Source organism: Zosterops lateralis (assembly GCF_965231275.1).
Source record: "Zosterops lateralis genome assembly, chromosome: W".
Classification (NCBI taxonomy): domain Eukaryota; kingdom Metazoa; phylum Chordata; class Aves; order Passeriformes; family Zosteropidae; genus Zosterops; species Zosterops lateralis.
Window position 1 is genome coordinate 5,391,600 of NC_139801.1, and position 23,663 is coordinate 5,415,262.

The following is a 23,663-nucleotide window of genomic DNA, read 5'->3' on the forward strand; positions in this document are numbered from 1 at the left end:
GGTTGCAGTGTAGGATGTACACAAAATATTTATTCTATCACCATCTTCATGAACTGTTGAAACCAGGTGGGCTAGTGTTTTCCCAAGCCCCCTGCCTCTTCTGCTAATGGCCTTTGAGGTATCTTCTGCTAATGACCTTTGGGATGTCTTCTGCTAATGGCCCATTAACATGAGTCACAGGTAGCTCCCTCCAGGGGTTATCTCTGTTTAATGGGCCATCAAGGACCCATTTCACACTTCTCATGCTATTGTGAGATGCTCTGCCCAGGGGGAGGAGCCAAGCATTCTCACCTGGATATAAGCTGGTATGTGGGACAGTGCAAGAGCACTTATCCACTGGATTCCCAGAGGAGCAGGGCTACCAGACCTTTCTACAGGATCACTGCTTCAGGAAGAGCACCTCACCTGGACTGCTTCCACCATCCTGCTCAGGTTGTATTCTGAGTCTGTCAGTGATCCTTTGTGTTATTGCATTTATTTTATTTTACTTTTACCTTTTTACCTTTCTTTTTATTAAATTATATCTCTGACTTGGAGCCTCTCACTCGTTTTGCTTTCAAACCACAACATTTTTTGGTGCCCAGCGTGGGGCCAGAGGCACTGAGAAAAGTCAGAACTACAGTTTTGTATTTGAGAAGACACCTGTTTGCTATGATGCTCAACATGCTTACATGTGTCTTATACCTATCTCTCTATATTTTTCGACACATGGGGCACTATCTGCCGGTCTTAATGCTCCTGTGTAGACCAGGGTATGGTACTAAAATTGCCTTATTGGTCTATTATGTCCATTGCTTGATAAACTCCGAGGCAATGAACAGCATTCAGAATATATACCCAGTTTTGGATTCGTGTCCTGGTCTAGGATGCTACATCTGGGGCCTCAACAATCTTACCCAGCCCCTGTGGGGAGGAGTGAAGAATGATTTTTTCCAGCTTTTCAAGCATCACACAGCAGTTTTTGAAAATATTGAGTACCCTCTGGATGCCAAGGACAGTATTATATTATTGTTAGTCCTGCTTTGTCTTCTCTGCACAGCCCTTTGTCTTTTCTGCACCAGGCTTAGGATGAAAACACTACCTGGTGCAATACAGCATGTTCCTAAGGAAGAGGAAGAGGGAAAGAGAAGCAAAGCAACATCATCAGCATCTACATAGACTGTCACAGAGGAGAAAGGAACCAAAGGAAGGCAACAGTGTCCTCATCTACACAGACTATTGCAGAGGAGAAAGAAGCCAAAAGTGAATCAACAGTGTCTGCATCTACACAGACTGTCACAGAGGAAAAGGGAACCAAAGACAAGGCAACAGTGTCCTCATCTACACAGACCACCACAGAGGAGAAAGAAGCCAAAAGTGAATCAACAGTGTCCATGTCTACACAGACTGATACAGAGGAGAAGGGAACCAAAGGCAAGGCAACAGTGTCCTCATCTACACAGACTGTCACAGAGGAGAAAGAAGCCAAAAGTGAGGCAACAGTGTCCACATCTACGCAGACTGTCACAGAGGAGAACGGAACCAAAGGTGCCGTCAGCATCTCCACACAAACCGTCACTGAACTGGAACAACCTAAACCAGTAGCAGTTGCCACCACTCAGAAAAAGAAGTCAAGGAGCAAATCAGTCCGTGTAGTGACTGACAAGGATGCAGCAGGACCTTCGCAGCCAGCAGAGGAGACAGAGATAGAGATCATCACTCGCTCTCTATCCCTGGGTGAGCTGCGTGACCTGCGAAGGGAATTCACCTGCCAGACCAACGAGTCCATCCTGACCTGGCTGCTCCGCATCTGGGACGCTGCAGCCAATGACACCATTCTGGATGGAATTGAGGCCAGGCAACTGGGATCGCTGTCCCGGGATGTGGTCATTGACCAGGGGATTGGGAAAACCCAAGAACCTCTCAGCCTCTGGCAGCGACTGCTAACAAGTGTGAAAGACAGATACCTTTGTAAAGAAGACCTCCAAGTGCTCCAAGGCAAATGGAGCACAATAGAACAAGGTATCCAGTGCCTGAGGGAATTGGCTGTGCTGGAGATCATTTTTTCAGAAAACGAAAGATTTCCTAAAAACCCAGATGATGTCCAGTGCACATCACGGATGTGGCTGAGACTTGCACGGCTTGGACCAGAGATGCACTCACGTTACCTGGCAACACTGCAATGGAGGGAAGGTGAGGACAAGGTGGGTGTCTTGGCTAATAAATTAAGAATTTACGAGGACACTGTCACCGCCCCAGTTCGTATCCATGTCTCATCTGTGGAAACAAGACTGGCTGAGCAAGTCTGGAGCTTGATTGAAGAAGGCCATCAGAAACTGAAAAAAGAACTTAAGGAAGAAATTTATCATATTTCACCAGAGCCGACGAGAGTCTCTGCCATTAGGAGCAGGCGTCCCCCAGCCAGGGAGAGAGGATACACACCACGGGGTAACATCTGGTTTTTTTCTTAGAGAGCATGGAGAAGACATGAAGAAGTGGGATGGAAAACCCACCTCCTCCTTAGCAGCCCGGGTACGTGAACTGAAAAGAGGAACACCTATCACAAGAAGCCCATCTAGAATCAAGGTTGCCCCAGTCTCTCAGAACTCCAGATGGTACAGGAATGATGATATGACTGATCCTCTGGAAGGGACCTCAGAAACATACGTACAGGAGGAGAACAATATATGCCATGACCAGGAATAGGGGTGCCCTGCCTCTAGCCAGGAAGAGGAAAGGGATAATCGGATCTACTGGACTGTGTGGATCCGATGGCCTGGCACATCTGACCCACAAGAATATACGGCGTTGGTTGACACTGGGGCCCAATGTACCATGATGTCATCAAGATATGTAGGAACAGAATCCATCTCTATTTCTGGGGTGACAGGAGGGTCCCAGGAACTGACTGTATTAGAGGCTGAAGTGAGTTTAACTGGGAACGAGTGGCAAAAACACCCCATCGCGACTGGCCCAGAGGCCCCATGCATTCTCGGCATAGACTATCTCAGGAACGGATATTTCAAAGACCCAAAGGGATATCGCTGGGCTTTTGGGATAGCCGCAGTTGAGAAAGAAAACATCAGACAGTTGAATACTTTGCCTGGTCTCTCAGATGACCCCTCTGCTGTGGGACTGCTCAGAGTCAAAGAACAACAGGTACCAACTGCCACAACAACAGTACACCGCCGCCAATACCGCACTGACAGAGACTCTGTGATTCCCATACATGAGATGATTCGTAAACTGGAGAGCCAAGGGGTGGTCAGTAAGACTCATTCACCTTTCAACAGCCCAATATGGCCCGTGCGTAAGTCCAGTGGAGAATGGAGACTGACGGTGGATTACCGTGCTCGGAATGAAGTCACGCCACCACTGAGCGCTGCTGTGCCAGACATGTTAGAGCTTCAATATGAGCTGGAGTCCAAGGCAGCAAAGTGGTATGTGACCATTGACATTGCCAATGCCTTCTTCTCCATTCCTTTGGCAGCACAGTGCAGGCCCCAGTTTGCTTTCACCTGGAGGGGCGTGCAGTACACCTGGAACCGACTGCCCCAGGGGTGGAAACACAGCCCCACCATCTGCCATGGGCTGATCCAGGCTGCACTGGAGAAAGGTGAGGCTCCGGAACATCTGCAGTACATTGACGACATCATCGTATGAGGAAACGCCCCAGGGGAGGTCTTTGAGAAAGGAGAGAAGATTATCCAAATTCTGTTGAAAGCTGGTTTTGCCATTAAACGAAGTAAGGTTAAGGGACCGGCTCAAGAAATCCAGTTCCTGGGAGTCAAGTGGCAAGATGGACGTCGCCAAATCCCCACAGAGATAATAAACAAGATCACTGCCATGTCCCCACCTACCAACAAGAAGGAAACACAAGCTTTCCTAGGTGCCATAGGCTTCTGGAGGATGCACATTCCTGAGTACAGTCAGATTGTGAGCCCTCTCTATCTGGTTACCCGCAAGAAGAACGATTTCCACTGGGGCCCTGAACAGCAACAAGCCTTTGTTCAGATCAAACAAGAGATTGCTCACGCAGTAGCCCTTGGCCCAGTCAGGACGGGACCACATGTGAAGAATGTGCTTTACTCTGCAGCCGGGAACAACGGTCTGTCCTGGAGCCTGTGGCAGAAGGTGCCTGGGGAGACTCGAGGCCGACCATTGGGATTCTGGAGCCGAAGTTACAGAGGCTCCGAAGCCAACTACACTCCCACAGAGAAGGAGATCTTGGCCACCTACGAAGGAGTACAAGCTGCCTCAGAAGTGATTGGTACTGAAACACAGCTGCTTCTGGCACCCCGATTACCAGTGCTGGGGTGGATGTTTAAGGGAAAGGTTCCCTCCACGCATCACGCCACTGACACCACATGGAGCAAATGGATTGCTCTCATCACACAGCGCGCCCGTATTGGAAACCCAAATCGCCCTGGGATTCTGGAAGTTATAACAAACTGGCCAGAAGGTGAGAATTTTGGATTATCGTCTGAAGAAGAAGAAAACCAAGTAACGCGTGCCGAGGAAGCCCCACCATACAATGAGCTACCGGAGACTGAAAGACGATATGCTCTCTTCACTGATGGCTCCTGTCGAATTGTAGGCGCTAACCGGAAATGGAAAGCTGCAGTTTGGAGCCCCACACGACAAGTTGCACAGGCTACCGAGGGACAAGGTGGGTCGAGTCAGGTTGCAGAGCTTAAAGCTGTCCAGCTGGCTTTGGATATTGCTGAACGGGAGAAATGGCTGAGGTTCTATCTCTACACTGACTCGTGGATGATAGCTAATGCTCTGTGGGGATGGCTGAATCGCTGGAAAAAGGCCAACTGGCAGCACAGAGGAAAACCCATCTGGGCTGCTGACATTTGGCAGGACATCGCTGCCCGAGTAGAGAGACTGACCGTGAAGGTTCGACACATGGACGCACATGTACCCAAGAGCCGGGCTAATGAGGAGCATCACAACCAACGAGCAGGTGGACAAAGCTGCCAAGGTGAAAGTATCACAGGTGGATCTGGACTGGCAGCACAAGGGAGAACTGTTCCTAGCTCGTTGGGCCCATGATGCCTCTGGTCATCAAGGAAGAGATGCGACATACCAATGGGCCCGTGACCGAGGGGTGGACCTTACTATGGACAGCATATCCCAGGTCATCCACAACTGTGAGACCTGCGCTGCAATCAAACAGGCCAAGCGAGTGAAGCCTCTGTGGTATGGTGGACGATGGCCGAAGTACAGGTATGGGGAAGCCTGGCAAATTGACTACATCACCCTTCCCCAAACCCGCCAAGGAAAGCGCTACGTGCTGACCATGGTGGAAGCCACCACTGGATGGCTGGAAACCTGCCCTGTGCCTCATGCCACTGCCCGGAACACCATCCTGGGCCTGGAAAAACAAGTCCTGTGGAGACACGGCACCCCTGAGAGAATTGAGTCGGAGAACGGGACCCATTTAAAAAACAGCCTTATAAAAACCTGGGCCAGAGAACATGGTATTGAATGGATATATCACATTCCTTATCACGCACCAGCTGCCGGAAAAATTGAACGGTGCAATGGACTATTAAAGACTGCCTTGAAGGCACTTGGCGGGAGGACCTTCAAGAATTGGGAAATGAACTTAGCCAAAGCTACCTGGATGGTCAACACCCGAGGATCTATTAATCGAGGTGGTCCTGCCCAGTCTGAACCCTTGCACACAGTGGATGGAGATAAAGTCCCTGCAGTGCATATGAAAGGCATTTTAGGGAAGACTGTTGGGATTAATCCCGCCTCAGGAAAAGGCAGACCCATCCGTGGGATTGTCTTTGCTCAAGGACCTGGTCACACTTGGTGGGTAATGCAGAAAGATGGGGAAACCCATTGTGTACCACAGAGAGACTTAATTTTAAGTGAGAACAGTGTGTAACATTTTATTCTCTATGTGTATGCATATCTTTGTAAGAATGTATTGATTTGGATATGATGTAGATGGTAATAGAATAAAGGGTGGATTATGTCCTGGGTTGCAGTGTAAGCTGTACACAAAGTATTTATTCTATCACCATCTTCATGAACTGTTGAAACCAGGTGGGCTAGTGTTTTCCCAAGCCCCCTGTATCTTCTGCTAATGGCCTTTGGTGTATCTTCTGCTAATGACCTTTGGGGTGTCTCCTGCTAATGGCCCATGAGTCACAGGTAACTCCCTCCAGGGGTTATCTCTGTTTAATGGGCCATCAAGGACCCATTTCACACTTCTCATGCTATTGTGAGATGCTCTGCCCAGGGGGAGGAGCCAAGCATTCTCACCTGGATATAAGCTGGTATGTGGGACAGTGCAAGCAGCACTTATCCACTGGATTCCCAGAGGAGCAGGGCTACCAGACCTTTCTACAGGATCACTGCTTCAGGAAGAGCACCTTACCTGGACTGCTTCCACCATCCTGCTCAGGTTGTATTCTGAGTCTGTCAGTGATCCTTTGTGTTATTGCATTTATTTTATTTTACTTTTTACCTTTTTACCTTTCTTTTTATTAAATTATATCTCTGACTTGGAGCCTCTCATTCATTTTGCTTTCAAACCACAACATTGATTTATTGATTGTTTTTACAGAAAAAGTGGAAAACACAAGGAAGAGAAGGCCAGAGCCAGGGCTGTCCTGAAGCCATTATGTGATCCCACCAGGCATTTGCCCCTGAATTTGCTGATAATTAACGTGTTTCCTTGGTAATTAACATTTCCAAACATCCCAGCCCTATTATTGTGTGGGTTTTATCAGCAGAGCCACCAACAGCCAGAGCTGTGCATGGACTGGGGCTAGATTTTACTCCTGGAGTTCCCAGCAAACCCTGCAATGCAGAGCAGAGGTGGGACAGAGAAGGAAAGAATTCCATGGCACAAGAGAGTGGAACAGGTGAATTTCCTGGAGGACAATGCCTGTGCCCTGCTCAGGGGTGCTCAACAATCAGGGATCCAGAACCAGCCCAGAACTCAATTTAAGTCTTGATAAAATCTGGATCCTGCTGGAGCAGCTGCCCCTCAGGACCCACTTTCACAACAGCTTTTCCCAACATCTGTTCCCAGGAGCACAAGCTCAATCTCCATCCATCTTCCAGCCCCTTGGCATCTCTCCATGTGGGAAAGAGCTGATCCTGTGAAGGACAGTGGTGCCTCCAGTGAAAGCTGAAATGTGAGGAGTCATCTCAGATGTTGGGAAAAAGGAATGGAGAGGTTTTGGCAGGATGAAGCTCCCTGTTAGTGAACTGTCCGTTCCTTCTGCCACTGGTAATCTGCGAGGGAGGGACAAGGAAAGGATGGCCAGGGGGAATTACCCAAAATGTTCAGGAAAACACACATTCCCAAGTGGAGACACTGTTTGAGACCCTCTGGCTTTAAAAGTGCACCCCCACCAGTCATTTCAAGTGACTTTAGGGCATTTAGAACAAAATTATTTGTTTGAAATTATTTGTTTGAAACCCCCTCTTCCCCTATTACCTTTTTTTTCTTCTTCATGGCCACTTTCCATTTTATGAAGAATTCTTGTTTGGCTTGACTTATCCCTTTTTTTATCCCTTAAATCTTGGAACTTTATGGGTGCAGAAGCAGAAACTGGGAGTGAACCCAGTCCTTCCCTTCACTCACAGCTCAAACATCCTTAGGGAGGGATATCCACCATTGGCACTTGTGCCAGAGCTTGTTCCTATGTTATTCAAGGATAATTAGCTTAAATTTTTGAGATCTAAACTAACTTTTCCATTCCCCAACCATCCCACCTTCCTGCTCTTTAAGTTTTCTTATGTGGGCAGATGAGGCCAGGCCTCATTATCCTGATGTGGTGCCTGATCCCAAATCAAGTCAGTGACCTTGGGCTGCTAAACTTGGGTGGAATGGGCAGGGATTTATGGAAGTTTGCTTCCCAAGGAGCATTCCAGAACTGGGCACTTACTGTAGGGGAAGTACCAGACATGCATCATGATCTCCTGTGCTGTCTTCAGGATCTGCACTGCCTGGAAAACAAGGAAAGAGCACCATGGGTTCTGTGCTGGGCTGAGAGGCTGGAAGGAGGTGGATTCCCCATCCCAGCACTCATCTTGCTGTGCTCAATGTCCTGGAAATCCACATCGTTCACTGAGAGCACCTGGTCCCCCTCCTGCAGCCCCGCCCTGTGAGCATCTGAGTCTGGGATCACCTGGGAAGGGAGAGCAGGGATGGCAGCAGTGGATCTCACACAGCTCCCCTCCCACACTGCCCCGGGGAGCAATTCCAGGGGCTGGGAATGAAGCCAGGGTTACCACTAATAATGTTAGAGGGTTAGACAGAACTCACGCTGATCCGACCAGTGTGGTTAATCCTACGTGATTCGTTTATTACATGCTGCACAGTGACTTATATAGAACTTTACATAGTTTATATATGTAATAACTCTTTCATTGGCACACAGCAGAGGAAAGAATGCAAACACACATTATTTAGTTTACTCTTAAGATGGCTAACACATGCCTACTAACAACTCTATTTTGTGACCTTCAACACCCCATTATATTTCCCAAACACCTTAATATCTATTTCTAACTACACCACAGCTCACTAGGAATTTTCACTGTGCCACAGGCTTGGAGGCCTTAACAGGCCTCAAGTCAGGCCCCAGTCAGGGTAGGTAGGCCTTAGTTAGGGTAGTTCAAGGAGGTCTAAATATAAATCATGACCTCCTTTCCTGAGAAAATCTGTAACATGGGAAGACATCAGGGAGTGGTGCAGGACGTTCTGAGGACTTTATGGCAAATCCCAGCCCCAAGATCAGGGGGTGTGAGGCAGCCAGAGCCTCCCTGCACACCCAGCCAGCTCAGCTGCTCCCACCGGAACAGGCAGGATCCAGGTGGGAATGGCATAAGGACAGACACACCTTGGAGATGAAGATTCCCAACTGCGAGGCTTTTCCTCCCTGGATGTTGAAGTCCAGCTGTGGAAAAAACCAGCAGGGAAATGCAGTCACCAGGACCCTTCCCTTGGGCAAGTTCTGTTTCCATTCCCCAGGACTTCTCCCTGTCCAGGGCCCTTCCAATTCCCCAGAACCCTCCTCCCTGCAATGTCTCCCAGATGGATCCAAGGCGTGGGTGCTGCAGTGCTCAGCCAGGCAGCAGCACCAGGCCTTCTCTCCTAATTCCTGCCACCGGGAACACCTGAGGGGCCCCCGCTCCCATCCTCCACCAGCTCCACATCCCAAGATACCACATCGGGAACAAACCTGTGGCGGTGGGTTGATGAGCGCTGATGGTTATCCTTTGCTGATATGTTATGTGTTAATGTTGCATAGTTCATGCCTTGTTACCCCTTATTCTTCCTATTCTTAGGACCAAATAGCAGTTACCTGTCAATCTTGTTGTTTACATGGCACCTGCTCCTGCCAGTCAACCAGAGACCTCTCCCAGTGTCTGGAAACTTCTAAGAAGAGTCCTGGGTGATTGGTTGGAGTCAGGGTTTCCCCCTCCTACAAGTTAAATTATGTACCCTGAATTCCTGTCATTGGTCCCCATGCTCTGCTGTCCCACGTGTTCTTTTTCCCCCTTTAAAAACTGAACCCTTCAGGCGCTCGAGGTCTCTCCGTCTCTCCTGCTCTCCATCTCTCAATCTTGGAGCCTCGGCCCTGGGGTTGGAATAAAACCTCAGTTGCTGTTTCGTCGGAGGGTCCCGTCTCTCATTTCATCTGCGCCTTAGCAGTGGCTCTGTTTCACTGACTCAAAGACCCCCAAGTTGCGGTGGTGCCAGGGCTGGCCGGAGCCAGCGACACCGGGAAAACCACAACACAAACCCTCCCTTTACCCATAGCCTTGGAATCTGCCACCCTGTCCGCCCCACGCCTGTCACAACAATTCCCTGTGCCAGGACGCTGCCAGTCAGGATATCATAATCCCAGCGCCTTTTTTACCAGGAAACACTGGGAACCGCGTCCAGGCAGCGTCGGACCGGCGCCGCTCGCCTCACCTGCGCCCCGGGCGGCTTCCTGAGGACGATGGTGCGGGGCAGGAACTGCGTGAGCTCGTTGTTGTAGTCGGGGGTGATACACGCGCTGCGGGGGACGCGCGGCGGCTCAGCCGGGGCCGGACCGGGCTCCCCCGCCCGGTGGGACCCCGCGGCCGCCGCCGCCGTCCTCGGGCCATCCCCCCCTTCCCGGGCTGACCTCGTGCGGCGGGACCCAGGCGGGCGGGCTCTCATAGGGCGGCAGGAAAACCACCGGGAAGTCGTCGTAGGGCACTCGACCCTCCATGCTACCGCTCTGCCACGGCCAGGACACACCCCACACGCGACGCACCGGGCTGCGATTGGCCTCGACCCGACCCTCCTCCCGCCCCTCTCCTGACGCACCCCCACGCGATTGGTTCCTCTCCGCTTTTCGCCCCGCCCCTCACGCTGTCCCACCCTCGCCCTCGGTTGACCCTCGCCCCCACCTAACGCACCGCTCGGCAGTTGTCTGCGGCCTCGCTCTCTGTGACGCACGGCCCCGCGATTGGCCGCGGCTCCGCCCCGCCTGACGCCCCGCTCGGTGACTGGCCGTGGCGGCGCACGGCCCAGTTTGAATCACGGCCGTTGCGGCGCCGCCATTAGAACGGGCAGTAGCGCTTCCAGGTTAGTCCCGCGGCCACCCTGCAACACCGGGTCGGACCCGCTCCGCCCCCGCTCCACACCCGGCCCGGGTCTTCCGCTCTATCCCCGCTCCATCCCAGAGCTCCGGCAGGGCCGCTTAACCTCCTCTCCATCCCAGAGCCCCACTAAAGCCGCTTCACCCCCGCTCTACCCCCATCCCGGGCAGGGCCGCAGCAGTTCCTGCTCGATCCCCGCTCCCGTGTCCCGGCCCGGCTCATGGCGCTTGTGTCCCGTAGCCTGGCGATGATGCGGGAGGACGGGAAGGGCATCCCGGTGCGCGTGGCGCTGCGCTGCCGGCCACTGGTGCCCAAGGAGACCAGTGAGGGCTGCCAGATGTGCCTGTCCTTCGTGCCCAGGGAGACGCAGGTGAGGCTTGGGGGACTCCCGGAGGTCCTGCAGCCCAGGCGTGGTTACCAGCGCTGCCCCGTCCCTCTCCTCCGCAGGTCGTGGTGGGCAATGACAAGGCCTTCACCTACGACTACATGTTCGACCCGTCCGTGGAGCAGGTTTTCAACACAGTGGTGTCGCTTCTGGTCTGAGGCATCTTCAAAGGTTTGTCCCAGATCTCGTCTGTTTGGAACCTGTTCCTCTCCACAAAACGAGGGGGATGTGTTCTCTGAGGCTGCCTGTGTGAGGTAAATTTCATGGAATACCAAAAGAGTTTAGGTCAGAAGGGACCTTAAAGCTCATCCAGTACCATCCCTACCATGGGCAGGGACACCTTCCACTATCCCAGGTTGCTCCAAGCCTCGTCCAACCAGGCCTTGGACACTAACAGGGATGGGGCAGCTACAGCTTCTCTGGGCACCCTATGCCAGGGCCTCCCCACCCTCACAGGGAAGAATTCCTTCCAATATTCCTCTGGTAGCGGGAAGCCATTCCCCCTTGTCCTGTCACTCCAGGCCCTTATGAAAAGTTCCTCTCCCTCCTTAAGAATAACACAATGAATTGATAAACATCCTGCTCCAGGATGTTGCAGTGGAGCTGGGATGGCAGAGCATTTGTACTGTGTTTCTGTTGAGCTCTAATAAATTATCCAGTCTTAAAAAATAGCTGAAATAATAATTTTATCTGTACTTTATGGAGTTTTAATTGCCTTTTTTTCCTCAGTGTTCCTGACTGTGATCTATGCTTAAAGCTGGTGTAAACTGATGATTTTCTGAAAGGCTGGTTTTCAAAAATGCAGTTTTCTGTCCTCACGTGACTCATCCAGGTGCCCTTTGTTCCCTCAGGATACAATGCCACTGTCTTGGCCTACGGACAGACAGGGTCAGGGAAAACCTATTCCATGGCAGGCACCTACAGTGCCAACCAGGAATATGAGCCCAGCGTGGGGGTCATCCCCAGGGTCATCAGGGTGCTCTTTGAGGAGAAACAGCAAAAGCAGGGTTGGGATTTCGTCCTCAAAGTTTCTTATCTGGAGGTAAAAGTTTGGTTTTTATCAAGTTGGAGCACAGCAAACAGAAGCGGGCAAACAGGGGCATGGCCAAGGCAGTTTGCGCGGCAGTTTGCGCAGGCAGGGCAAGCAGGCAGGGTTGCTAGTTCTCTAGTTCTCTTGTTCTCTTGCTGGCAAGGAGTACTGTGTGTTGTGTTGTTCGAGGTGTTTCTACTGGCTCTTTGGTCTTGTGGTAATGGTTTCAACACGGTCAAAAACTGTTGTTGGTATTAGTGTAGGTAACCAAGTGGAGCCCTCTAAAAAGGATGTGTCTGTACAGACCTATTCCTGCCCAGAGTGTTTGAGATTATAATTTGTTTCCGGGGATAATGTGAAGGAGGCGTGCCTGAGGTGTGAGCAAGTGAATGACCTTCTTTCACTGATGGCTGAGCTTAGGGAGGAAGTTGAACAATTAAGGAGTATCAGGGAAAGTGAAAGGGAAATAGACTGGTGGAGTTCAGCCCTTCCATCTTTAAGGGATGCCCATCTGGACTCAGAGGACTTGTATGACGCCCACTCCCAGGCAATAGAAGAGCACCCGGTAGATGAAGGGGAATGGAAAAGGGTCCCTGCTCGGGGAGGTAATAATAAAAACTTCTCCCAACCTCCATCTCCCGGCCAAGTGCCACTTCAGAATAGATATGAGGCCCTGGCTCTAGAGAACCAGCTGGATAATTTAGAGGAACATTATCTGTCCAGTGAGCCTCCTTATTTGGATTCATCTGTAAGATGAATCTCCACCTCTAACATCAAAAAGAAGGGTAATTGTAGTAGGTGACTCCCTTCTGAAGGGAACAGAGGGCCCCATATGTCGCCCAGACCCATCCCACAGGGAAGTCTGCTGCCTCCCTAGGGCCTGGATAAAGGATATTACTAAGAGACTTCCTGAGTTGATTCAGCCCACTGATTATTACCCACTGCTGATACTCCAGGCTGCCAGTGACAAGATCGAGGAGTGTCAAGGCAATTAAAAGGGACTTTAGGGCATTGGTTCATGTGGTTGATAAGACAGGGACCCAGGTAGTGTTCTGCTCAGTCCCTCTGGTGGCAGAGAAAAATGATGGAAGAAATAGAACTCACATCATTAACAAGTGCCTTAAAGGTTGGTGTTGTCGACAAAATTTCGGATTCTTTGATCATGGTGCAACTTTCACGGCACCTGCTCTGTTGGAACCAGATGGGATACATCTCTCTGTTAAGGGTAGAAGGTTCTTGCCTCAGGAGCTGGCAGACCTCATTGAGAGGGCTTTAAACTAGGTTTGAAGGGGGAAGGGGATGCTGCTGGGCTGCCTGGAAGCAGGCCCAAGGGTGCTAAGCCTGAGTTAGGGGTGAAATCAGTAGCCCAGCTGAAGTGCATGTATACCAATGCACGCAGCATGGGTAACAAACAGGAAGAGCTGGAGGTCATGGTGCAACAGCAAAGCTATGATGTAGTCACCATCACAGAAACATGGTGGGATGACTCACACAGCTGGAGCACTGCACTCGATGGCTACAAGCTCTTCAGAAGAGACAGGATAGGGAGAAAAGGTGGAGGGGTGGCCCTTTATATTAAGAAGGCTTTTGACTCCATAGGTATTGAAACTAATGAAGATGGAGTTGAATGCCTTTGGGTGAGAATTAAGGGGAGAGCCAACAAGGCTGACATCATACTGGGAGTCTGTTATCGTCCACCCAACCAGGAGGAAGAGGTGGACAACTTATTCTACAAGCAGCTGGAGACTGTTTCAGGATCATCAGCCCTTGTTTTTGTGGGTGACTTCAACCTGCCAGACATCTGCTGGGAACTTAATACAGCAGAAAAGAGACAGTCCAGGAAATTTTTAGAGTGCATGGATGATAACCTTTTGTCACAGCTGGTAGGGGAGCCCACCAGGGGAGACACTATGTTGGATCTGTTGTTCACAAATAGAGATGGGCTGGTGGGAGATGTGGTGGTTGGAGGACGACTGGGGCAGAGCGATCATGAAATTATAGAGTTCTCGATAATTGGTGAAATCAGGAGGTACATCAATAAGACTTTTACATTGGACTTCCGGAGGGCAGACTTTGGCCTTTTTAAAAGACTTATTCAGAGAGTTCCTTGGGAAGAAGCCCTTAAAAACAAAGGAGTTCAGGAAAGCTGGGTGCTCTTCAAAACAGTTTTTGAGGGCACAGGAACAGACTGTCCCTGTGTGCCAGAAGACCAGTCGACGAGGCAAACGCCCAGCCTGGATAAGCAAGGAGGTTTTGGATGAACTCAGGAATAAAAAGAGGATGTATCATTTTTGGAAGGAGGGCCAGGTCCCTCGGGAAGTATTTAAGGGGGCTGCTAGAGAATGTAGGAAAAAAATTAGAGAGGCCAAAGCTCAATTTGAACTCCAAATGGCAACTTCTGTAAAGGACAATAAAAAGTGTTTCTATAAATACATTAATGGTAAAAGGAAAGGTAAGGCTAACCTTTGCTCTCTATTGGATAAGGAAGGGAACTTAGTAACTGCTGATGAGGAGAAGGCAGAAGTGCTTAATGCCTTGTTTGCCTCAGTTTTCAGTGGGAAGACGACTTGCCTACAGGACAACTGTCCTCCTGGGCTGGTAGATGGTGTCAGGGAACAGAATGGTCCCCCCATTATCCAAGAGGAGGCAGTCAGAGAACTGCTGAGATGCTTGGACACTCATAAATCTATGGGCCCAGATGGGATTCATCCCAGGGTGAGGAGAGAGCTGGCAGATGAGCTTGCAAAGCCACTCTCCATCATTTACAACCAGTCCTGGCTCACTGGTGAGGTTCCAGAAGATTGGAAACTGGCCAATGTGACACCCATTCACAAAAAGGGTGGGAAGGAGGATCCCAGTAATTATAGACCAGTCAGTCTGACCTCAGTACCTGACAAGATAATGGAACAGTTTATACTGAGTGTCATCACACAGCACATACAGGATGGCCAGGGTCTCAGGCCCAGCCAGCATGGGTTTAGGAGAGGTAGGTCATGTTTGACCAACCTGATCTCCTTTTATGACCAGGTGACACGCCTGGTGGATGCAGGAAGGGCTGTGGATGTTGTCTATTTGGACTTTAGCAAGGTTTTTGACACTGTCTCCCACAGCATACTCCTGGAAAAGCTGGCAGCCCGGGGCTTGGACAGGAGCACTCTTTGCTGGGTTAGGAACTGGCTGGATGGCCGGGCCCAGAGAGTGGTGGTGAATGTTGCTGCATCCAGCTGGTGGCCAGTCACCAGTGGTGTTCCTCAGGGGTCTGTGCTGGGACCAGCTCTGTTCAATGTTTTCATTGATGACCTGGATGAGGGTATTGAATCTTTCATTAGTAAATTTGCAGATGACACAAAGCTGGGAGCATGTGTCGACTGTTTGGAAGATAGGAGGGCTCTGCAGAGAGATCTGGAATGGTTGGGTCAATGGGCAGAGTCCAACAAAATGAAGTTTAATGAGTCCAAGTGTTGAGTCCTGCACTTTGGCCACAATAACCCCCTGCAGCGTTATAAGCTGGGGACCATGTGGCTGGACAGTGCCCAGGAGGAAAGGGACCTGGGGGTTCTGGTCAGCAGCCAGCTGAACATGAGCCAACAGTGTGCCCAGGTGGCCAAGAGGGCCAATGGCATTCTGGCCTGTATCAGGAATGGTGTGGCCAGCAGAAGCAGGAAGGTCATTCTTCCCCTGTACTCGGCACTGGTGAGGCCACACCTTGAGTATTGTGTCCAGTTCTGGGCCCCTCAGTTTAGGAAGGATGTTGAGATGCTTGAACGTGTCCCGAGAAGGGCAACAAAGCTGGTGAAGGGATTGGAAAACAAGCCATATGAAGAATGACTGAGGGAGCTGGGGTTGTTTAGCCTGGAGAAAAGGCGACTCAGAGGTGACCTTATCACTCTCTACAACTTCCTGAAGGGTAGTTGTAGACAACTGGGGGTTGGTCTCTTTCTCCAGGCAGCAACTGACAGAACGAGAGGACACAGTCTTAAGCTGCGTCAAGGGAAATATAGGTTGGATATTAGGAAGAAGTTTTTCACAGAAAGAGTGATTAAATACTGGAATAGTCTGCCCGGGGTGGTGGTGGAGTCACCATCCCTGGATGTGTTTAAAAGGAAACTGGATGTGGCACTTGATATCATGACCTAGTTGAGGTGTTAAGGCTGGGTTGGACTCAATGATCTTGAAGGTCTCTTCCAACCTACACATTTTGTGATTCTGTGAAGTTAGGAATAAAGGGAGCTTTGAGGTCACCTCCTTCAGGTAACAGATATTGATTAAATCAACCCCTAAGACTCCAGGAGGTTCTGTCAGTCCTTTCTGGTCCAAGGTGTCTTTCCCTAAAGGTGAAATGCATAAAACATGATGCCAAAATAGCCCTAATTTCAGCATAACTGCCCCTTTCCTTGGCTGTTAACTCTGAGCTGCTCCTCTGCTGCTTCCAGATCTACAACTGTAGAGAGCCTGACTGAAGAATGGCTACGTGCCAAAGGACACGATTCTATGCAGCTAGTAAAAGTTTAAAGGGTCAAAGTGTCCTTGAGGCAGATCTGGTTTAGTTAACAAAATGCAGAACTTCCTAAGGAATGAAGGAGTAAGCCATAAAGATAAGGATAACACTAACATTAGGATTAGTACTTAGCAACGTGTGCGTCATTGGCTAAGAGCCAATAAGGAGCTATACTTTTGCAATATGTATGAGCTAGTTATGAAGTGTATAAAAATGTAAGACAAATGAAATAAAGCGAGACTGGCTGACCATGATAGCATGAGGCTTGTTCTTCCACGGCTCATAATCCCCTATATACAACGAGGACATCCTGGACCTGCTGTGCTCCTTCCGGGAACGTTCCCAGATCAGCATCCGGGAGGACCCCAAGGAAGGCATCAAGGTCTGCCCTGCTGGATGTGGGAGCAGGAGAGGGTAGCAGGGCTGGGGAATGAAGGGGTTTATGTGGAGTTTTCTGTCATCCCTAAAGCAGTGGCATGGGGCTCATTCATGTGTTGGGAGTAGCACAGAGAGATCCAGAGGGATGGATCCTCAGGGAAAGCACAGCTTGCCAAGGAGCACATCCAATCCCTCCTGCTCATCACCTCTCTGGTTTGTGTCCCTGGGAGTTACCTCACCAGTACTTTACTCACATAAATCCCCTCCCCATCAGCCCCTTCCTGTGAGTGGCACAGCTCTCAGCTCCCAGCTTGGCCTGGGATATCCATGGATTTGTCCCTGGAGCCCTGAGGAGCTCTGTCTCCATCCCAGAGCCCAGCTGGCTCTGGAGCAGGCAGAGAAACTTAAGGGGTGTTTAGGAACAGGTGATGTGATTCCATGTTCCTGAAGTGAAATTCAGAACCAGTTTTTCCTGGGAGTTGCCATGCCAGGCCCTGGCTGGAGGTGACACTGATTCTTGGGAATGGGCTGGCACAATCTGAGGTGCATGGAGATTTTTCTGATCCCAGGTGGGATGAAGAGAAAGCAGAGGATAAACAATGTTTCCTTCCTGGCTACAGATTGTGGGGTTGACAGAAAGAAATGTCACCTGTGCCCAAGAGACCATGTCCTGCCTAGAGCAGGGGAACAACTCCAGAACTGTGGGATCCACAGCCATGAATTCCCAGTCCTCCAGATCCCACGCCATCTCCACCATCTGCATTGATCAGAAGAAGAAAAATGATAAGTGAGTGTCATTGTGCAGCTGATGAGAGTTACTTTCCCAAAATTTCTTCATCCTGGTCCTGAGTTCTGCTTCTCAAGGCAGTTCAGGTTTTGGCTCTGAATTTTCAGCTCCTGGGCTGCTCCTTTTCTACCTGGAAGTTTACCTGGGAGAGCAAAACAGTTTCTTTCTGCCCTAGGAATTGCAGTTTTCACTGCAAGCTACACCTGGTGGATCTTGCTGGCTCTGAGAGACAAAAGAAGACCAAGGCTAAGGGAGACAGACTCAAAGAAGGTCTGTGGGATGGGACTGGTAGAGTTTGAGTTTCTCGCTTGGGAGTTAATAAAAGAGCAAAGCACTTCTTTAACCCTTTAATCTGCTTTTTTAACCTTGTTAAAGTTTTACTAAGGGCAGGAAATGAGGAGTTTGGAGCTGTTGAGGTGGCTTTGCTCACTGTGAGCTTTGTCTGCAGGAATCAATATCAACAGAGGCCTCCTGTGCCTGGGGAATGTCTTCAGTGCTCTGGGAGATGAGAATAAAAAGGGAGGGTTTGTCCCCTACAGAGACTCTAAGCTGACCAGGCTGCTGCAAGGTGAGAGAATATGATGACAAAGCCTAAACTTACAGGTGCTTTTTAAATAACCAAGCAGGAGATAACCCCACAGCTCAGAGCTGCTGCTGCAAAGGGATTTGTTTATTTAATTCCTCACTGAAGCCAGGCCTTTCCTGGACTCTTATTTTAGGTTGCAAATGCAGTGAGATGAACTCAAAACGAGTCCTGCTTTCCTGCACTTTGTGTGACAGGGGGAAATAAGACAAATTCAGGGCATATTTTTGGTGAGAAGTCTGGGAGCAGAGATCTATTATTGTACCTTAATTATAGCAACTCCCTGGGTGAGGGCACAGCTTTAGTAATGAAATTACTGGAATTTTTATGGTAATTACATCATTTTGGTGCAAAAGCTTTTCAGTATTTTCCATGTCTGAAAGTACCTCATTAAAACCTGGATTGGGCTGGATGTGGGGCCCTTTTTTTTTTCCTGATCAGTAGCTTTAAGGAACCAATTTGTATAAAGCCAAAGGATGAAGTTCCATGCAGCTTTGTGATCGGTTCTTAGCCAATAATTCCTTATATTGGAGAAAATTCTGGATATTCATGGAGGTCTTGTTACTGGGGGGGGAGAAGGGAGGGGCAAACCTGAAAGAACCAGGCCAGAAATGGCATAAAGAAATTATTTATTAGGGCAACAACTGAGGCTTCTGGGGTGAAATCTTTGTTTTCAAAGCCTGACTTCAGCTTTCAAAAACCCACTTTAATACAGAACTGAGTGGGCAGAGGAGAAAGTAATGATTGGCACCACAATCCAGCTGTTTAATCTGCATTTTGGGGATGCACTCATGGGGTTGGAACCCTTGAATGATGTTTCACTGTCATTGTTGCTCTGACAGCTTTGACATTGTTTCTTTTCTTTCCCAGACTCCCTGGGTGGGAACAGCCACATGCTGATGATCACCTGTGTGAGCCCAGAAGATTCCAACCTGGAGGAGACCCTGAACACTACATTACACTGACAGGGCCAGGAAGATAAAAAACAAACCCATTGTCAGTGTGGACCCCCAGGCAGCTGAGGTGCACCAGCTGAAGCAGCAGGTACTGGGGGATCCCCTCGGGTTCTGAGCTCAGCAAACCCCAAGGGAAGGCACAACCTCACAAAAAATGCAAAACATTCCTAACGTGCATTGCTCCGTCTCTGGAGATGGATGGGAAGGGAATATGTGGATATTTCTTGGAGTTTTGCTGTAGCCGTAGAAAAGTGATGGTGCTGGTGTGGTTTAAATTTCCCTTCCACCCAACAAATCATTGCCTGGTGAGCTACAGGAAGAATTAGAAATATAGAGATGGTTTGGTGCCTTCCTGACATCTGCCTGTGCCCAGCCATGGTGGGAAGGGAAGAGTTTTCCCTGGGGTGATCCTAGAGGGAAATGAAGAACCTTTTATTTGAGGAGTAAATTACTTGAAATACTGTAACAACACCACTCCTTTCCACAGGCAGTGGTAAAAGGGGAATTATGGAGCAGGGTAGTCAGGAAGACCAAGGATCCATGGAGCTGCTGCATTTACAAGCAATAATTATTTGTCTTTGTAGGTCCAGCAGCTCCAGGTGTTGCTGCTCCAGGCCCATGGAGGGACCCTGCCCGTGGCTATCAAGTAAGACTTATTATTTAATGTCCTATGGATGTATATTTATCACACTCCAGAGAAGTCTCTGAATCTCCTTAGCTCTGGGCAGTGCTGTGGAGTGAGGGGAGAAATTGGTTGCTTTTCTCCCCCTTCTTTTTGTCATCCTTACTGGAATTCCCTGGGATATTTAGTTTTGTAGCAAACACCTCATGATTGCAAAAAATCTGTTGCAGGAAGTAAAAGAAGAACCAGGAAACACCTCCTGAATTAATTCCTGTCTCTGAGACCCATCCATCCCTGTTCTCCTCACCCCTCTACCCCTAAATGTGGGGCAGCTCCACCTCCATTATCCTTAAAAGCACAAAATCTGGGACAGAGTTAGATTGTGCATGTGTTGTATTCTGGGGATATTTCAAAACCAAGTACATGGAGTTCACAACCTCTGTTTGGAGGGTTTTCCTGCATTCTGGAAGTGTCCAAGGCTTGGACAGAACCTGGAGCAGCCTGGTCTGTGGAAGGTGTGCCTGCCTGTGGCAGGGATGGGGCTGGATGAGCTTTAAGATCCTTCCCTCCCAAACCATTCTGGGCTATTTATTGTAAATTATTTAAGGAATAATAATAATTTTGGAGGTGACTTTTGTGCTGTCCCAAAGCCCAAACTCACACCCAACTGCGCCTTGATGTTGCAGTGGTTTGGCTCCCTCAGAGAGCCTCCAATCCCTGATGGAGAAGAACCAGTCCTTGCAGGAGGAGAACCAGAAGCTGAGCCAGGGGCTGAGTGAGGCTGCTGGGCAAACAGCACAGATGCTGGAGAGGATCATCCTGGTAAGTTCAGTTATCCCAGGAGAGCTCTAAATTGCTGGGATTTGAATCAACAGCAGCTCCTGTATTTATGACATATCGAGAATCTCTCTTAAATGTTCCTTTCACATTGATTCCAAATCAGTCAGAACCAAAAGCCTGCTAGAATGTGTTGGCCTTTAGTTTCCTTGTAGAAAAAAGAGACCTGAATCTTTCAGCTTTTTAATACTTTAAATATTTCATTTTAATATTTTAAATAGCACTTGCACACTTGTGCTCTCCCTTCCCCACCCTGCTTTTTTTCATATTGCCTGCAGTGTGTGTCCCTGAAAAAATACTGTGAAATCCAAACTGGTGGCCCCAACCATTGAAAGATCTTTCAGTGCATTGATTTTCACACTGCCAATCTTTTGCTGCAAAATAATCAGCAGATTTCTGGCTTCTTATCTTCTACAAATCAGTATAATTCTAATTTCTCTTAGACAGAGCAAGAAAATGAGAAGATGAATGCAAAACTAGAGCAGCTCCAGCACCACGCTGTGTCAGTGTCCCTACACCCTTCTCCTGGGATAATGTCCTTGGGAATCCAATGTTTTCAGTGGGATAAACTGGATCCAATCAGCTGGGATTTGTTCATCCAGAATCAATTCAGAGGTTGAGTGAGGAAAGTTGTTCTTCCCTGGCACAAACTTGCCATGGACTTGTTCCCATGTTTCCAGGTGTAAGTTGGATCTGCAGAAACTGGTGAAGACTGTGGAAGATGATGAATTAAAGGAAAATGTGGAGGTGATCCGGAACCTGCAGCAGGTGCTGGCTGAGCTGCAGGTAAGGCTGAACCCAGGGAGGGAGGAGTTGTGTCAACTTACTCAGGAAATCTGGGATTCCACTCCAACAACTTCCCTCAAGGAGCCCAGGAATTAAAAGTGTGAAATGACTCTTGAGATCTACTTCAAAGCTGTCCTGTTGTGCTTTAATGCTGCAGAAAGGCCACTTGTGCTGCTCCTGAGTGGGAGGGAAAGAGGAGTCTACATGAAAAAACCTGATACTGGAGCTTGGCATGGATTTACAGTCCTGAAATTGGATGGAGTGTTCTAAACTTGGTGATTTTTATGGACAATGTAAATTGCAGGGACCTGAAATTGTTAAATGGAAGCTTCCAGGCTTTTGTCTAATGGAGGAATTTAAGTTCTCCCTTATCAACGATTGATAGAGAGATGTGGAGACTGACTGGTGACCAGAATCTGTTTTTTACTGAGCTACATATGCTTATATACCATTCTAGGAAGGCTAGTAATTTTTTACTACAATGATTAGGTTAAACATCGCACAAACAAACTTATACTGTAGAGAGCCTGACTGAAGAATGGCTACGTGCCAAAGGACACGATACTATGCAGCTAGTAAAAGTTTAAAAGGTCAAAGTGTCCTTGAGGCAGATCTGGTTTAGTTAACAAAATGCAGAACTTCCTAAGGAATGAAGGAGTAAGCCATAAAGATAAGGATAACACTAACAGTGGGATTAGTACTTAGCAACGTGTGCGTCATTGGCTAAGAGCCAATAAGGAGCTATACTTTTGCAATATGTATGAGCTAGTTATGAAGTGTATAAAAATGTAAGACAAATGAAATAAAGCGAGATTGGCTGACCATGATAGCATGAGGCTTGTTCTTCCACAGCTCAAAAATCCCTTATATTATACATTTTGCAACATCTCTTGTTTGCAGAGGTTGATTTAATCTTCTTTTCCTGTTGCCAGTCTTGATCCAATCTTGTAATCTTCAAAGCTCTATTTGTTCTTGCCAAGGCATCTTGGTTATCAAACTGACTATGCTAATTAAATTCACAGTACTGTCCTGTGGGCCCCAATATCTCCTACATCTCCGCCATTTCTCTTAATTTTAATAATTTTTTACACACTGTAGAATATAAGGAATAATTATAACAATATGTAATATAATACCTAATACATATACACCTATTTTAACTAAGTTTCTAATCCACCCATTGAGTCTCCAATCTCCTAGGAGTTGATTCAGCCAATTAAACTCATCATCTGCTTGCAGGTTTTTTGATTTATTAAAAATATGGATATTTGTCTAATACCGATATCCAACTATGACGGACAAAGACTCTCTAACAGTTTAAAGTTAGAAAGTGTATGTTTAATACGACGCCGGGCAGCGTGCGGGATAGCTCCCAAATACACACACGCAATTTACAGATGATCACAGGGTCTTTTTATGTACAGGAGTATTGAATACCCAAAACACAAATGCATATTCATAACTCTGGTACATCCCATTGTCTGCTTCATATGGTAATTAGCCAAAAAGCCATTAAGCATGCGTAGTTTGTTCTTTGAAATAGGTCGGTGGTCCTGTTTATGGAGCAGGGTCCCAAAATGATGAAGTAAGACGGTCTTCTTCAGCTTTGACTTTTTAACCTTTTAGTGTTACGTGACCACTGCATCCTGTTTTTCCAGGACTGTTTGATTTATGATTGTATTGTATTCTTGGGGTCTATCGATTAGTCAGAATACATAAACAGGCCTCATGATTTATCAGTTCCTTAAATCCAGCTTCTATTAATAGAGGGAAGTTTATCTATTTTACCTCAGCAATATCTAGTTTAACTAAAGTCCTTAATTCTTAAAAATTAATGTCTCATGTTTACACCCTCTTCCAGGGCTGATGCTTCAGCTCTCATCATGATTCCTGCTACATAAGCTGAATCTGTTACTAGATTAAAAGAAACAGAAAACTTTTCGAAAAGCTTTGACAACAGTAGCAAGTTTGACAATTAGGGGGGGATCCCTCAGCTGTGGATACATCTGATCTCTAGGCACTAGAAGAGAGGTCTCTCTATACTATCACTGATTTATGAGAGTGACCCGAACCATTTATGTATATTGTCATAGCTTGCAAAGGGATCTCACTTCTCCTTGGCTTCGGGAGTAAATTAAAAAACAGCTTAACATTTTGTGCTTAGGTGGATGGATAGATATCTGCCCTGGGTAATCTGCTAAAGCAATTTGC

General features: G+C 48.3%; 2 pseudogenes across 2 annotated transcripts in view; one reads left to right on the plus strand and one right to left on the minus strand.

The window, feature by feature from the left end:
• Positions 1 to 7,207: 7,207 nt before the first annotated feature.
• On the minus strand, positions 7,208 to 10,217 carry LOC310922248 (PDZ domain-containing protein 11-like; annotated as a pseudogene). Its single transcript has 6 exons — positions 10,131 to 10,217; positions 9,935 to 10,019; positions 8,856 to 8,912; positions 8,039 to 8,141; positions 7,899 to 7,955; positions 7,208 to 7,242 (listed from the first exon to the last, which is right to left on the minus strand). The product of its transcript is annotated as a PDZ domain-containing protein 11-like (transcript).
• A 620-nt stretch (positions 10,218 to 10,837) lies between these two features.
• Positions 10,838 to 23,663, plus strand: part of LOC310922072 (chromosome-associated kinesin KIF4-like) — a 28,776-nt pseudogene continuing 15,950 nt past the window's right edge. The window contains exons 1-12 of the transcript in view: positions 10,838 to 10,960; positions 11,038 to 11,127; positions 11,808 to 12,017; positions 16,796 to 16,885; positions 17,502 to 17,668; positions 17,844 to 17,938; positions 18,117 to 18,236; positions 19,122 to 19,295; positions 19,792 to 19,853; positions 20,516 to 20,651; positions 21,110 to 21,168; positions 21,347 to 21,452. The product of the transcript in view is annotated as a chromosome-associated kinesin KIF4-like (transcript). The remainder of the gene's footprint in view (positions 10,961 to 11,037; positions 11,128 to 11,807; positions 12,018 to 16,795; positions 16,886 to 17,501; positions 17,669 to 17,843; positions 17,939 to 18,116; positions 18,237 to 19,121; positions 19,296 to 19,791; positions 19,854 to 20,515; positions 20,652 to 21,109; positions 21,169 to 21,346; positions 21,453 to 23,663) is intronic.